Genomic DNA, 12769 nt, shown 5'->3' with positions numbered 1-12769 from the left:
GATATTAAGGTCTTTGATTTATTTTGAGTTGATACTAGTACAGGGTGATAGACATGGATCTAGTTTCAGTTTCTTGCAGACGGATAACCACTTTTCCCAGCAACATTTGTTGAAGTGGCTGTCTTTTGTCCATCATATATTTTTGGCACCTTTGTCAAAAATGAAGTGGGTATAGTTGTGTGGATTCTTATCTGGGTCCTCTATTCTGTTCCACTGGTCTTCATGTCTGTTTTTGTGCCAGTACCATACTGCTTTTATTGTTATTGCTTTGTAATATAATTTGAAGTCAGGTATTGTGATACCATCAGCATTGCTCTTTTTGCTGAGTATTGCCTTGGCTGTTCGCAGTCTCTTGTGTTTCCAGATGAACTTTAGGGTAGATTTTTCAATCTCTGTAATGAAAGCCATTGGGATTTTGATGGGAATTGCATTAAACATGTAGATTACTTTTGGCAGTATTGCTATTTTTACTATGTTGATTCTACCAATCCATGAACATGGGAGATCTCTCCACTTTCTATAGTCTTCCTCGATCTCTTTCTTCAGAAGTTTGTAGTTCTCCTTGTAGAGCTCATTCACATCCTTTGTTAAGTTTACTCCTAGGTATTTGATTTTTTTTGAGGCTATTGTAAATGGAATTGTTTTCATATATTCCTTTTCAATTTGTTCATTATTAGTGTATAGAAAAGCTAATGATTTTTGTAAGTTGATTTTGTATCTTGCCACCTTGCTATAGCTGTTCATGGTGTCTAAGAGTTTTCGGATCTTTAAGGTATAGGACCATATTGTCCACAACTAAAGATATTTTAACAGTTTCTTTACCTATTTGTATTCCTTTTATTTCTTCTCTTGCCTAATTGCTCTGGTTAGAAATTTCAGGACTATGTTGAATAGGAGCGGGGATAGTGGGCACCCTTGTCTCATTCCTGATTTTAGGGGAAATGGTTTCGGTTTTTCTCCATTAAGTATGATGTTGGCTGTAGGTTTCTCATCTATAGCCTTTACAATGTTGAGGTACGTTCCTTCTATTCCTAGTTTTCTTAGAGTTTTTATTATGAAGTGGGGTTGGATCTTGTTGAAGGCTTTTTTGCATCTATTGGGATGATCAAGTGGTTTTTGTCACTACTCCTATTAATGTGCTGTATTACATTTATAGATTTGCATATGTTGAACCACCCCTGCATCCCTGGGATGAAGCTGACTTGGTCATGGTGGATGATCTTTCTGATGTGTTGTTAGATTTGGTTTGCCATTATTTCATTGAGGATTTTTGCATCACTGTTCATTAAGGAAATTGGCCTATAATTCTCCTTTTTGAAGGTGTCTTTGCCTGGTTTTGGGATAAGTGTAATACTGGCTTCATAGAATGAGTTAGGCAGTGTTCCTTCCCTTTCTATTTCATGGAACAGTTTAAGGAGGGTTGGTGTCAGTTCTTCTTTAAAGGTCTGATAGAATTCAGCAGAGAATCCATCAGGTCCTGGACTTTTCTTTTTTGGGAAACTCTTGATTTCTGCTTCAATTTCATTTTGTGTTATAGATCTATTCAAGTGATTAATATCCTCTTGGTTCAATTTTAGATGGTCTTAAGTTTCTAGAAATCTGTCCATTTCTTCAAAATTTTCAAATTTATTAGAGTATAGTCTCTGATGATTTCCTGGATTTCCATGGTGTTTGTTGTTATCTCTCATTTTGCATTTCTGATTTTGCTGATTTGGGTTTTTTCTCTCCTCATTTTAGTCAGGTTTGTCAGGGGTCTGTCAATCTTATTTATTTTTTCAAAGAACCAGCTTTTTGTTTCATTGATTCTTTGTATGGTTTTTTTTGTTTCTATTTCATTGATTTCAGCCTTTACTTTAATTATTTCTCTCCTTCTGCTTGTTTTGGGTTTGGCTTGTTCTTCTTTTTCTAGGAGTTTGAGCTGTAGTATTTGATCATTGATTTGAGATCTTTCTGACCTTTCAATATATGCACTCATGGCTATAAACTTTCCTGTTAGGACTGCCTTTGCTGTGTCCCATAGGTTCTGGTAGGTCATGTTTTCATTTTCATTAACTTTCAGGAACCTTTTAATTTCCTCTTTTATTTCATTAATGACCCATTGATCATTGAGCAATGTGTGATTCAGCTTCTAATTGGTTGCATGTTTTTTACTGCTATTTTTGTTGTTGATTTCTAGTTTTCATGCATTGTAATCAGATAGAATGCATGGTATAATTTCTACTTTCTTACATTTGCTGAGGCTTGCTTTGTGCCCTAAGATATGATCAATTTTGGAGAAGGTTCCACGGACTGCTGAGAAGAATATATATTGTGCAGCAGTTGGATGAAATATTCTGTAGACATTGACTTAGGTCCATTTGATCTATGGTGTGATGTAGATCTAGGATTTTTTTATTGATTATTTGTTTGGATGACCTATCTATTGGTGATAGGGGAGTATTAAGGTCTCCCACTACCACTGTGTTGGAATTTATATATGTTTTTAGGTCCTTCAGCATATGTTTGATAAAATTGGGTACATTGACATTGTGTGCATATAGGTTAATAATAGTTATTTCTTTTTGGTATTTCCCCTTTTATTAGTTTGGATTGTCCTTTTTATGTCTTTTGATCAATGTAGGTTTGAAGTGTACTTTGTCTGAGATAAGTATTGCTACTCCTGCCTGTTTTCGGGGGACTTTGGCTTGGTAAATCTTCTTCTAGCCTTTCACCCTCAGCCAGTGCTTGTTTCTGTCAATGAGATGGGTCTCCTGTAAACAACAGATTGTTGGATCTTCCTTTTTAATCCAGTTCATCAAACAGTGCCTTTTGATAGGGGAGTTAATCCATTGACATTCAGTGTTAATATAGGTATGTGGTGATTCCCGTCATTTAGTTGTTCTTGTTGTTTAAGGGTTTGATTGTTTGCAGCTGAATCAATTGTACTCTCTACTTTCTTGCCTTTACTTTTCCTGTGGTTTGGTGCTGCCTGTCTTTTCATGGTTTTGTTTGCTTTCACTTTCTGTGTACAGAATTCCTTGGAGAATCTTTTGTAGTGGTGGTTTGGTGGTCATATATTGTTTTAGTTTCTGCTTATCATGAAAGATTTTTATTGCTCCATCAATTTTGAATAACAGTTTTTTGGGGTAAAGTATCTTAGGTTGAAGTTATTTTCATTCAGTGCCCAGAAGAACTCACTCCATGCTGTTCTTGCTTTTAAGGTTTCTGTTGAGAAGTCTGCTGTGATTTTGATGGGTTTACCTTTGTGCGTTATTTTTTTTTTCTCTCTACAGCCTTCAATATTCTTTCTCTAGTCTCTGTGCTTGTTGTTTTAATGATAATATGTCATTATCATTATTATGGGGTAGTTCTATTTTGGTCAAGTCTGTTTGGTGTCCTTGAGGCTTCCTGTACCTCTAGATTTGGGAAATTTTCAGTTATTATTTTGTTGAATATATTACTCATTGCTTTCGCTTGCACCTCTTCTCCTTCTTCAATGCCCATGATTCTCAAGTTTGTTCTTTTGATGGAGTCAGTGAGTTATTGCGTATTTCTTTCACAGGTCTTGAGTTGTTTGACTAATAGTTCTTCAGTTTTTCCTTTAATTACCATTTCATCTTCAGATTTGAGATTCTGTCTTCTGTTTGTTCTATTCTGCTGGAATGGCCTTCCATTTTGTTTTGTATTTCTGTTTCATTCTTTTTCTTAGGTTTTCCATATCATGGGTCACTTCCTCTATAATATTGTTAATTTTCGTCCTTAATTCATTTATCTGTTTATGGTGTTCCCTGTTTCATTTTGGTGTTTATTTAGGGCTCCTATGATTTCATTTATTTGTTTCTGTGTTTTATCATATTCTTTATTTTTGTTGTCTTGGAATTTCTTGAGTGTCTCCTGTCTGTTTTGGTAGACCATGTCTAGTAACATCTCTATGAATTTCTCATTGATTACTTACAGGATTTCTTGTTTCAGAGTGTTCTTGTGGGATTCCTTGGTATAGTTTATCTTTGTTTTGTTGGAGTCTGGATCTGGGTATCCATTTTCTTCATTTCTCTCTGAATCCTGTACTAATTTATTTTTGCAGAGAGAATGGTTTCCATCCCTTTTTTGTCTTCCCATATTTCCACTAGGTATCATTTCTGTCCCTGGACTATGTGTAATTTAGTATTAGCTGAGTTACAATAGTAATACTAATAATACCAAGAAGGAAGGAGAAAAAGGAGAAAGAAAAAGAAAGAGAAAAGAAAGAAAAACAACAGGGAGAGATGGCGATGATCAAACAGCAAACCAGACAGCAAAACCCTTAAAGAAAGGCAAAAAAAAAAAAAAATCACCTGTTCTAGAACAGTAGAATTACAGTCTTAGTCGTTCTGGTGTTACTCCTTTAGCATACAGTCCTGTCTGTCTGTGTCTCCTAGGCAGGTTTGGAGCCCTCCTGTAACAGGCGGCAGGCAGGTGGGGACTCAGCAGGCTTGCTGGGCAGAGGCCTGGCACAATGGTGATCTGGCAGGCCTGCTGTGCAGGGGCCTGTTGGAGCAAATATCTGGCAGGCCCATGTGGAGCTGGGGCCTGGTGGGGCCTGAGGAGCAGGGAGACTCATAGAGCGGAGAAAACCTCCATGAGCTAGGAGTTCAGAGTGCCAAAGTTTCAGCTCTCCCTGGTGCTTTATCACAGCTAAGTGTGTCTCCTGCATCTCAGCAAGGTCCCTGATTCACAGAGCTCAAGCAGTCTGCAGCTGTGTTCCAGTTGCCATCTTGGATCCTCTTCATTTTTACTTTCAATAAGAGTTAGTAAAAATAAATGTGAATCAGTAGAATTGGAAGGGAGGTTTAAAAATATCTGATTAAATAAATAAAAGAAAATCTTTGTGACTAAATTGTTAAACTTAGCTCCTGGTCCAAAGAAATAATGGAAATTTTGAGAGCTGACTATTAGAAGGGTGCACAAAAGTGAATGATGAAAGCATAGTCTTCCCTATGTACTTTGCTAACTTCTCTGTGCTCTGTAGTTTAAATAGAAAAATCTAAACATTGAGTAGCTTCTACAGTCCTCCATCTCTTCTCAATATCATCAGAAACCTCTCTGCCAGTTATCTGCCTTCACATGGAACCAGTCCTTTAGAAAGAAGCATTTCAGAGGCTGCATTCCATATTCACATGTGGAGCGTCAGTGTGTGAGACCTTATCTAGACCAAGTTCTCCATGGCCTTTCTGACTTCTGAAAAACCATCTGGATCTTGCTCAGAGTCATGGACAATACCCACCTGATAATTATAGCTTATTTCTTAGTTTAGGCAACACTGGTAATTGAAAGCTTGCTTTCTTCATAATCCCATCAGGCAGAGACCCTTCTTCTGCTTGAACATCTGATTGATGCACCCACTTGGCATTCCTCTACTCAGCAGCCTCCTTTCCCCTGAAAAAGACATAGTGTTAACTCCCAGAGCTGGCCACCATTTTGTTGACTGATAAAGAATACCTGGTCCCTGTGTGTCCTAAGGAAAAGGGAGGAAAGGATAAAAATTTCAAGGTTGTAAAGCAATTACAACTCCATCCATTTTTTCTGGTTTGAATTGCTTTTGGATAAACATTACCACCAAGGCTTACTGCAGTCACTTTTGTAGAAGTATTTCCAGGAGTCTAAGAATAATTTTTGTCTCTTTATTTACTTTGCATGTATATGTATAAGGTGCACATTTTCACTTAAAAAGATCTGAAATCTCCAAAAGACAGAAATTAATTTGAATGTCTTAGTGGGAGGATTTTTTTAAAGTACAAATGTTCATAAGAGATGTAAAACTTTAAGCTTAATTTAGTATAACAGGATCAAAATTGAAGTTTCCACTCAAAAGCCTATGTGACAGATACCCGATTCTTCCGTGAATGTGACAAGACTGCCTGTGTGAATATTTTATGAAGAGATCCATGAAAATCTCTCCTACTTATAAACAAAGAAAAGACCTGACAGAGTATCATCTTGGGTCTTTTTGAAAAGAAGGACCTAAATATTGGAGCCTGCAGCTGGAGGTGATTTTGGATCCTAGGACCTGCAGAATCAATCACAATGGACCAGTAACCACAGAACAGTCTCCATCTGGAGTCAGAGGAAAAGCACAGGATTGGTCCCATTAACATATGTCTCCAAAGAACCTTTCAGTCCCCTCTGAGGGTTGACTTTCAGCATATGTCAGATCCAGAAAGTGGAAAGTCAACAACCTAACAAGAGAAACACAAGCTCTTGTCTTTCCTCCCTCTCCTCTCTTGAACCTCAAATGAACTGATGTAGCAGCTATCAAGTAAATAAAGTAATTAAGAGAAAAATGAGGAAACTGAGTCATAATCCTTGTGTGATGGTGCAGGCAACTACTCACTACAGGATTTAGCTTTTGAAAGGCTTAAATTTGGAAGAGAATTGAAGTATTGATTAACATCTTCTACTGGACACTGTCTTAATTATTGAACCAGGCTATCTGAGAGTAATCACAAATTCACAGATCTGGGTAATTCCACCCAAGGAGATGGAACAAGTTTTAAACTGATAAGACAGGAAAGTAAAGTTGTATTTGATATGTCTAAAACTATGTTTGTTTAACATATATATTACAACAACTAGTTATGTGCTTGTGGGAATAGATTTTGCCCACACATCTCCAACTAAGCTAGTTCTAATGTCTACTGTGAGTGGAGTTGGGGAGGAACTGGAGGAATTTGGGGATGGTAAATTACGAAGGAAGCAGCAAAGAATATCTGATGGGGAAGGAGTTGGAAAAAGGAAAATAAATGGAAAGGAAACTGGAAAATGTAATATTTCCTTTGAGTTTATTGAGTAAATAAATGACTGAATGCATGAAAGACAAAGAGAAGTAAAGTGAATTAGTAACTTTGAGCTTTCCATTTAGTATATAAAAGCCACTGTAACCTAATAAAATTACCTCTTGCTGGGGAGACTCACAAAGTTAAAAAATAAACTATGCCTTGATTTAAGAATGTTGTGATGTCATATTTGATTCTCTGATCTATTACCAACTGGCTAATTTGTATACCTGCTGTGAGATTCATAGGAGATGAGCCCCACAGAACTTAATCTATCAGAGAAAGGTCAAAATCTGCCTTGGGGCTTGATGTCATAGACATCACATCCTTACCTTTTGGGAAGGCCAACCATGTTTTCATTAGGAACACGGAATACATGAAAGACCTTGACAGACTGTGTACATAAGTAAATGAAAATGGATCATTATCTGTCAAACTGACAAATGCTTTTACTTACCCTTAAAAAATGCAATAGTATTTAAACTACAATGTCTTTAGCTCAAAACCATTTCAGAACCACACAATCCCTGCCCCTCCAAAATTCAAGATTGACAGCTCTTTGAGAGCAAGGACTATCTTTTTTCTTTTCTTTCCACAGATGTTTAAAGGTAGAAAAGATGAAGAGTAAATGGTGCATATTTGAAAAATAACCTTTAAGTTTTATCCCGTGTATATACCCATTAATTCAGCACCATAATCCAGATACCGAACTCATCCATTATCCCCTCAATTTTCCTTTGGAACTTTTGTAATTTCTTCCTTCCTCTCTTCTCTGAGTTCTAGGTGCCGTAGATTAGTTTGCATTTCCTAGGATTTTCTGTGAATGGGTCACATAGTTAAATGTCCTCTGCTGTTCATCCATGTTGTTCTAAATAATTGATTCCTTTTTATTGACAAGTAACATTTAAACATCTGGATAAGCCATATTTTTCCCCTTCCACCTGTTGATGGACATTTGAGGTTTTTTTCTAGTTTGTGGTTACTCTAGATGAAAATGATATGAATTCATGCACCACTTTTTGTAAAGAATGGTTTTTCTACCTTGGATAGATATCTAGAAAGGAAATGACTGGATGTATGGTTGGGGCATGTTTAACTTTTGAAGAAATTGCTAAAATTCTTTCATTTTTTTGTGGTACAGGGGATTGAACTCAGGGCTGTACCTTGAGTCAGTCCACCAGCCCTGTTTTGTGATTTTTTTTTTTTGAGATAGGGTCTCACAAACTATCTGCCTGGGCTCTCTTCGAACAACAGTCTTCCTGATCAGGATTACAGACACTAGCCACCGGCGCCCAGCCCAAAATTATTTCTTAACTGGTTGTGTCACTCTAGTAGTGAATGAAAGGTCAGGTTGCTCCACATCTACTTGTACGTAGTCCTTTTAACTTTATCTATACTGGGAGATGGTAGTGTTCTCTCCCTATGACTTTGATATGCATCTCCCCAGAGAATAATACCTTCTTTTCATGGAGTTAGTACCATTGATAGCTCTTCTGTAGTGTACTTCCTGTGAAAACATTTTTATTGTCTTTTAATTTCTTCTTATGATTGCATTTTGAGAACTCTTATTTTACTATAGAGACAAACTCATTATCAAACATGATTTATAAACATTTCTCTCAGTCAGCCTATGACCTCATTTTATATCATTTTTAAAAACAGCCAACTTCTTACACTTAACCCTATATTCCAAATTTTGATAAATTCAAGATATTAGTAGTTTCTTTTTATGAATCATTATTTTGGTGCTTCATCTAAGAATTTCAATGCTATATTTTTAGTTCCATTATTCTGTTTTCTTTTGTAGAAGTTTAGTAATTTTAGATTATACATCAAACTCTGTTATTCATTTTGGGTGAAATTTTCCAGATGGTATGAAACAGGGACTAAAGTTAACTTTTTGCTTATTGTTCCAAGTAGGTGAAAAATTGATCCTTTCCTTACTGAATTGTTTTTGCCCCTGTGTTGAAAATCAATTGGCTGAATTTCTGTGAGGCTATCTCTAAGCTGTCTCTTCTGTTTCTTGAATACATTTTTGTTTTTTGGTAGTACTGGGGTTTGAACTCAGGCACTCTACTATTTGAGCCACTCCACCAGTCCTACACCTGTCCATCTGGATGTTGAGAGTGAAGCTTTAAAACAGCCTTAAAATAGGGCAATGCCAGGACTCCAACTTAGCTCCTTCTTCAAAGGCATTTCACCTATCCTCAGTTCTTCCCACTTCTATATGAACTCTAGTATCTTGTCAGGTTCTCAAAAATAGCCATACTTGGGATTTTCACTAGAATTGCATTTAATCTAAAGATAGATTAGGGAAGAGTTAACATCTTAAGAATCGAATTTTTTGATCCATGAGCAGAGTAGGTCTTTTTCTTTATTTAGAGTCTAATTCTTCTTTCAGTATTTCATAGTTTTTAGTGAACATAGTTATGTTGCACGTTTTATCACAATCATTCCTAAGTATTGCATATTTTATACTACTGAAATGGTCTTTTTCTTTATTTCAATATTCTGTTGGTATGTAGAAACATAATTTAACTTTTAAAAAGAAATATATATATATATATATATATCCTAAAGAAATATATAGATATGCAAACATTTGTGTGTCTATAGCACACATCAGGTGCTTTGAAGATTCCAGTCCACAATTAGTTGGACCACTGCTTTTGAGTTTATGGCAAGACAGCATGATCATGGTAGGGGAGTGTAGAAGAGCAAAATGGTTCACCTCATGGCCAGAAATCAAAAGAAAGAAGGAGAAAGAAGTCAAGGTCTCAATGTCACCTTCAAGGACATCCACTAAAATTTCCTGAAGCCCCAGCACTTTAAAGGTTCCATCACCACCCAATTAGCCCCACCCTGGGGACCAAGCCCTTAACACATGGGCCTTTGTGGGACATGTAAGATGCAGGCTACGGCACCTGGGTTGTTTGCACGTTTAGGCTGTGTGGACACCAGTTGGCGTTGGTATCTAAATGTTTGTTTGAGTCCCTGTTTTCAGGTATTTTGCTTATCTATCCATAAGCAGAGCAGCTGCGTCTAGATAATTTTGGTTAATGTTTTAAGGAACCAGCAAACTCACCTTTGTTTTTGAGAGGTATTTTAACTAAGCCAATACTGTAAGATGAGTATTTTGGGTTTTCCTTTCAGAATGTTAAAGGTGTTGCTCCATTGTCTTCTATCTTTCATTGCTTCTAAGTTGAAACCAGCAATCATTTTGCTTTAATTCTTTTGTATTAAAACAAAAGAATAATAAATACAAAATTCTTTTGTATTTTTTTTTTTATTCTTTCCACTTTTAAGAGTTTCTTTGTATTACTAATTTTTACCCATTTGGTAAAATGTGCCCTGTGTTTTTTTTTTTTTTTTTTGGCCAGTACCGAGGGTTGAACTCAATGTGTCACTAAAGTGCCTGTTAGCTAGGCAGGTGCTGTACCACTTAAATCCGAACTCCAGCCTTTGTTGCTTTAGTTATTTTTCAGATAGGGTCTCATACTTATGTACAGGTAAGCCTGGACCATGATTGTCCTATTAATTGTTCCTCTGTAGTTTGTATGACAGGTGCATGCCAGTAGATCCAGTTATTGATTGAGACAGGGTCTTGCTAATATGTTTTTGCCCAGGCTGACCTTGAACCACAATCCTTCCTATCTCCAACTCCTGAGTAGCTGGAATTACAAGTATGAGTCACCATCCCCAGCCCTCTTATTTCTTACACTTGGGGCTTATTGAGCTTTTGAAATTTACAAGTTTATAGTTTTCAACCAATTTGGAAGTTTTCCCACCAGTGGTTCTCACAATTTTTTTTCTTCTGTTTGCAAGCTTGTTAGGACTCTAAAAGCTGTCTTACTTTGCATTGCCACTCTTTATATTTTACCTTTTCCATCCTCTTGCTTCATTTTGAGTGATTTCTATTGCTATAGAATAATATTTTCTTCTTTTATTCTACCCACATACCTATCCAGTGTGTATTTCATCTCTGGCATCAAAGTTTTTAAAATCAGAAGATCAATTCAGTTCTTTTTTATATCTTTGAAGTCTATCTACTAACTTGACAACATATGGAATTCAGTTCTAATAATTGATGTTATTGCTGATCTTATTATCTGTTTCAGTTCATTTCAGTTTATTGGTTTTTCTCCCTATTATGGGTCGTATTTATTTATTTCATATTTATTTATCTAAATGATTTTTTATCTAATGCTTGAGTCTATTGCTACGTTATATTCTGGAAAGTTGTTAAGTTAGTCACAGATACTTTTATTCTTGCAGGTCTTCTTTTAACTTTATTTAGTAAGACCAAACAAGGGTCAGTTTAGGGCTAATTTTGCTTCACTATTTAGCCAGTCTTCTGAGTTCCTAGCCATATGCTCCATCAGTTATGGGTTTTGCTCATAATTCTGGTGGCAACATATCTCTGTGGCTTTTATTCCCTACTACTTTTATGTAGTTCTTTCTCTCATCTAGGTTCATTGTCTACACAAACTGATCTAAAGCAGACTCTCATGGAGTCCCCCGAAGACCTCTGGAGCTCTTTCTTTGTGCAGCTCTGCCTTTTTCCTAAGATTGCTGTGAACTTCCCAGACTCCCAGTAACTTCTTGTGAACTCAGGGAGATGCCCAACTCCTCTCTATACTGCACTCTGGAAAACGTTTCCAAACACAAAGCCAGGGTGACGGTAGTGCTCAACTATTTCTTTCTCATTTCTAAGGGACAACTATTGCTTTTTATTTTCCAGTGCCAATGTCTTGACAACTGTGGTTGCATATATTTTGTCCTTGTATTTGGTTATTTCAAATGGAATGGTAAATCCAATCCATGTTAACCCATCTTGGTTAGAAATAGAAATCAGATTTTTTTTCCTTTTTAAACTTTACTAAAATTCTCCCTTGAATCATTGTGGAGGGAAAAATTAAAGTACACTCAATTAAATGCTTAATAAATCCCACTATATAAATGGAGACTAATATTTAATGCTTGGTTAAAATTGGGGGAAATGTTTAGGCAATACAAGGGTGCTGGATAATATGAGTTGAATTTAAATTAAAATGGCAAAAATGCTACTATAATTTGACTTTTGATTATGAAATTCAATCTAAACCTTCTTTTCTATGTTTGTAACCTCCAGAGTTCTGCCTCATAAGTTGCTCAAACAGATAAAGCAATACTTTGGAAGTTCACCCATCTGTCACATCCATTGTTGGTTAAGTTTTAATCACTCCATTACTTTTCAACAGTCATTTATTGAATATCTAGAATTTACCAAGCACCATCCGTGCAAAGTAAATAGAGCACACTTCATTGCCTTGAGGAGCCCACCCTGAAATCCAGAAGCCAAACATGTGAGCAAGTAATCAGGGTTCTATTGCTAAATTCTCAGTCAAGGTAGGTTCAAGGGAAAAATTCTTTCAAAGGCACAAAGAGCATGGCACATTGCAAACAGTACAGTTTGGTTGGTTAAATAAAGGATATGTGGAAGAAAAGTAAAAGATGAGATTTTTTTAAAAGAAGAGAGGACTCTGATACAAAGAAGGATCTTCAGTATCATTCTAAAAATATTTCGGCCTCAAAGCTGGGCCAGTGACTCATGCCTGTAATCAGCTATGCAGGAGGTAGAGATTGGGAGGATCAAGGTTCCAGTCCAGTTCACATAAAAAGTTAGTGAGACCCCATGTTAAGTAATAAAGCTGAGCATGGTGCTAGGTGCCTATCATCCCAGCTACGCAGAGGCCACGGGTAGAAAGGAAGGATCCTGGTGAAAATCTGACTCCTGGGGGCTGCAAGATAAGACTGTATCTAAAAAATAACTACAGTAAAAAAGGGCTGAGGAGCATGACTCAAGTGGTAGAGAGTTTCTTAGCAATCCTGAGGCCTCAAGTTCAAATCCCAGTACTGCCAAAACCCAAACCAAACGAACGAAGATTTATTCCTCATAGAGGACAACGTAAAGGACCCTTCAAGCCTTTTCAGGAAAG

The sequence above is a fragment of the Castor canadensis genome, chromosome 17 (assembly GCF_047511655.1).
Source record: "Castor canadensis chromosome 17, mCasCan1.hap1v2, whole genome shotgun sequence".
Classification (NCBI taxonomy): Eukaryota; Metazoa; Chordata; class Mammalia; order Rodentia; family Castoridae; genus Castor; species Castor canadensis.
The sequence above is the reverse complement of the archived record's forward strand: the minus strand, read 5'-3'. Positions refer to the sequence as shown.